The sequence below is a fragment of the Lolium perenne genome, unplaced genomic scaffold (assembly GCF_019359855.2).
Source record: "Lolium perenne isolate Kyuss_39 unplaced genomic scaffold, Kyuss_2.0 unplaced11, whole genome shotgun sequence".
In the NCBI taxonomy this organism is placed as follows: domain Eukaryota; kingdom Viridiplantae; phylum Streptophyta; class Magnoliopsida; order Poales; family Poaceae; genus Lolium; species Lolium perenne.
This window is the reverse complement of record NW_027248969.1, coordinates 82,954-86,955: the sequence shown is the minus strand read 5'-3', so window position 1 is coordinate 86,955 and position 4,002 is coordinate 82,954. Positions and strand designations below refer to the sequence as shown.

The window sequence follows — 4,002 nt, the reverse complement described above, 5'->3', positions numbered from 1 at the left end:
ATATTACATGTTACTAGGTACGCTGGTAACATATTTTTGTAACTACAGTAACACCGGTAGTAACATATTTATGTAGACGTAGAACATTGATTGTAACATATTTTTGCAACTGTAGTAACATAATTAGTAACATTCCTTTTAGCTTCATGGCATAATTAGTAACATAATATCTATATATTGTAACACTATAATTTATACGCTAGTAACACACTTCTAGCTACATGGTAACACCAACAGTAACACTACAATATTATTATTGCAACATAATAAATGTATTTAGTATTATTAAAACTTAGGTGCTCAATCTATGGAATATTCATTTATTTAATAAAATCTATGCACATGCACAATTAATTTAGTAACTGCTTTATTATGATGCTTGGCACCATTACAATGTGAGAGAAATTGAAGCACGATACATCATTGAGTATATTAAGATGCTTATTCTTTATGAATATAAATAGTGCAGGATTCATATACATTAATATAAATAAACACCAATATTATTGGTACAACACCTTAACATTCATATCAAATTGAGTAGAAAACTCAATTCTGAAGAATATTACACCATAGCATTTGCATCAATTCGATCAAAGAAAAAATATCCTCTGAAATAATATTACATTTTCAATCTATCAGTGTAAACTATAACTACTTCTAAGCAAAATATTCAAAAATTATTTGCTTCTTGATTGAACTAGAGAATTCAGTCGCAACTCAATCCTTCATTCGCATCTGTAAAAGAAAATTGGACATCATAGTTGTATGATTAATTTAGAGAAATAATATTCTAAAATATTGATGGGGAGAAAATAAGTTACAAAAGATGCAGGCCAATCAATAACGAATCTTAAAGAAAAAGCATCACCACATATCTTGCAATCAGATACTTCCCTTGCTAATTCCTTATCCAGAATATGTTCATGTATGTGCACAGGTGCAAATTTCCGTACCCAACTCAATACCACTTGTTTAGTTGCATTAGTTGCAGGATCAGTGCTCCAAACAGTAGCATATGCAATATATATTCCGCTTGTTTGGATAGGTTGAAATCTTTAGAACTACTACGAAACTAGCCAATATTTTCAACTATATTAGCGTCAACGACAATGATGAAATGTTTGCATGTTAGAAATAATCTTTCCCTAGTCTAGGTAGAGTCTAATGTTAGCAATGCGTGGCTAGTAGATGTTTGGTCAGTGCACGTTTCCTGGTCTCTAGTGTTTAGTATATGATTGTTTAGGAGTCTCCTAGCTGTTTTAGGTATGTCTTACCTCATGTGTCCGTGTACATGTTCGACTATGATTAAAAGTAGCGCGTGTCCCACCAATCCGTGTAAACAATGGAAAGGAAAACAATATCAAATTATATCAGAAAATCTAACAACTAGTTAGTGCCTCCTGCTCAGTACAATGATTTTTTTAAAACAAACTAGTATAGGAAGAAAACCTTGCCAAACGGCATAAATTTGTAACTTAAACACATAATATTAAGGACAACATCAATAATGCCATTTTGGTGATACCAGGTACTAAAAGGCACACCATGTAACCCCAAAAGAAAATAACTTGGCGGTTGTAGACAATGTGCGTATATTTACCATAAGTGAAGAAGTACATCGTATTTTTGAGGAAATTGAGTGTCCGCACTTATTTCTAGTGCCCTCCTGGTATAGTCTTGCAACCGATTCATCGCTCTGATCTCTCATTTCCCTCACCTACAAAGAACCAGTAATAGTATATGGAGTGATATTCCTTTCTTGGGGCTACAGAAAGGTGCAACTTTAAAACTCGGAAGCACACAAATACTACCTCTGGCACAAAATCATCTGGCGATGATGAATTTTATTGAATCAGTAACTGATCGACATTATCATGCTTGCAATCCTGGTTCGGTGGCATAGCAATCTTAAGAAAGAAACTATTTAATAGTATATATTTATGACATATAAAAATAACCATAACCTTTTCGCTTGAAAGCACTAAATTATTATCCTCGCACATGCCATGTTGCATAGACGAGCGTGCTTCAACAGGTCCAGTGCATTGGATTCTCTGCAAACTGAAATATTAATACAAGGTTTCAAGTGACAAGCAATGATATACCCATGTATTGACATTTAACTTTATTTTACTCTGTAGTATTGGTAACCGAGAATGGACATTATTGTTTGCTTGGAGAATTTCTTACAAACTAACAAGTCAAAGTAAAATGTTGATAGAAATTCATACACGAGGAAGAAAAAAGGAATTCGTTTACCTCTTCTTGTATTTAATTCCCATAGGCTAAATTGTTATTCATATCTTCAAGCCTTCTTATATGTTCCTTCAGCTTTGCTATTTCCCTCCAATTAGAACGCACTTAAATAGGTAATCCAGCAAAAGGTATAATTAAATTATTACATTGTTCCGCAATTGCAAATGGTTGATTGTAGCAATGTCGACTGTGATGTTGTGGACAGGGAAACAACAGACTTTATATCCATCCCACTTCATACGTCCTTTAAGCAATATATAAACGTCCGCAATTCCATATTTTAGGTAAGAAGAAACTTCATATTCCGATATTATTTCCTTTTCTGACCAGCCTATTTGGTGTTAACTTTGTATATTGCTTGCCAGGCCGTTTACCATATGCCCACTACTGAAAATCATATACCGTTATGAGGGCACAATATAAGATTACATAAAACAAAATCCAGATGAATTTAACAGATAGTTTTATGTTAAAAAAACTATCAGATTCTGCAAGTCTAACACTGAAAAAAATAACGCCTAAGTGCAAACTGTATCTAGACGTCTTGCTGATTTGTAATCCGTTAAGACCTAGAACGTATAGATATAATTGAGTAATCATGGAGAAATTCCTGGTATTTCAAAATCTAGCCTACAGACATATTGGTGCAGGCGGCAGGCCCACGGATTTTTGATTCAGTATGGAATGTTCCAAACCAATCTCAAGCCGTGCTAGGAGGCTGGCGAATTACCTTGGTGGCGCAGGGGCCTGAACAAATGTCTGCTGTTGACCGGAGCCATGCTAGGAGGGTGGCCGGGCCTTGGCAAGAATACGAGACGGGCAGCAGCGGGCGGGTGTGCCGACGCGATGTTGATTGCAGGGAGATGGAGGGGAATGGAGATCTGTTGCTAGGGTGGTCGGTGGGGGGAGGGGTCGGCTATGGTGGGTAGCTCGGTGGTGCGGTGGTGGGGGGCGGCGTGGTGTTGGGGGCGGCGGTGGTGGTCAACTCCGCCTCTGTAGATTAGATTAGAAGATGAGTTTCTCAACAAAAAAAAAAGATGAGTTAGTTACGGGCCTAGTTGTTTCACGCTAGTGGTGATAAGGGATTTATTAGAGGGCTCTATATATAGGGTCTATCGATGGGAGGGGAAAGTGTATAATAGCGGGAACAATCTAAAATTTCCCTCCGCTGGTTTTTAGTCAATCAATAACTAGATTAGCGGGACAAAAGGAATTGACATTTTTTTTTGTGTGAAAAGGACCTCGGATCAATTGATCAAATTTGCAGAATATCCACCTCTAATAAAATAAAAATACGTCAAGATCCTATAGAATAGGATGTAAATTTTATACAGTAATAACTGGACAGAGGAAAAACTTTGCAAGAAGTATGCGAATATTTACATATATCACATTTAATTATAATTAAATAATATCACTGATATAATACTTTGATTTTACGATCACACATGCTAGATGGTGGCGACATGGTCTTCCTTCTCGTGTCGACGGGGTTAGGCTCGATGCATGTCTTCTCACAACCATACACTTGGTGGGACCACACTTAATTTGGTTGGTGTCGTGTGGATGTGGCGTGTGGACCACTCAAATCTTTATTGGTGACGGCCTCTAACTAATATATAAAAATCTCGCAAATCCTTGTGTCGCTGAATGCAATGTATTTTAGGACGAAAGAGAGGGCCACTGCCTCCACCAATTTTCGATTCAAAAGCCAAATTGGTTCTCGAAATTTCCTCCCAGTAG

At 36.7% G+C, this 4,002-nt stretch overlaps 1 long non-coding RNA gene across 5 annotated transcripts; it reads right to left on the bottom strand.

Moving 5' to 3' along the window:
* Positions 1 to 503: 503 nt before the first annotated feature.
* LOC127323175 (uncharacterized) lies at positions 504 to 3,286 on the bottom strand. Of its 5 annotated transcripts, none has more exons than XR_007865436.2 (5): positions 2,990 to 3,286; positions 2,263 to 2,363; positions 1,815 to 2,057; positions 1,604 to 1,720; positions 504 to 738 (listed from the first exon to the last, which is right to left on the bottom strand). It is a non-coding gene; the product is annotated as an uncharacterized lncRNA (long non-coding RNA). The 5 variants fall into 5 exon arrangements; XR_007865439.1 differs by having other exon boundaries at positions 2,263 to 2,339; XR_007865437.2 differs by having other exon boundaries at positions 1,815 to 1,889; positions 1,968 to 2,057; positions 2,263 to 3,284.
* Positions 3,287 to 4,002: the final 716 nt, after the last annotated feature.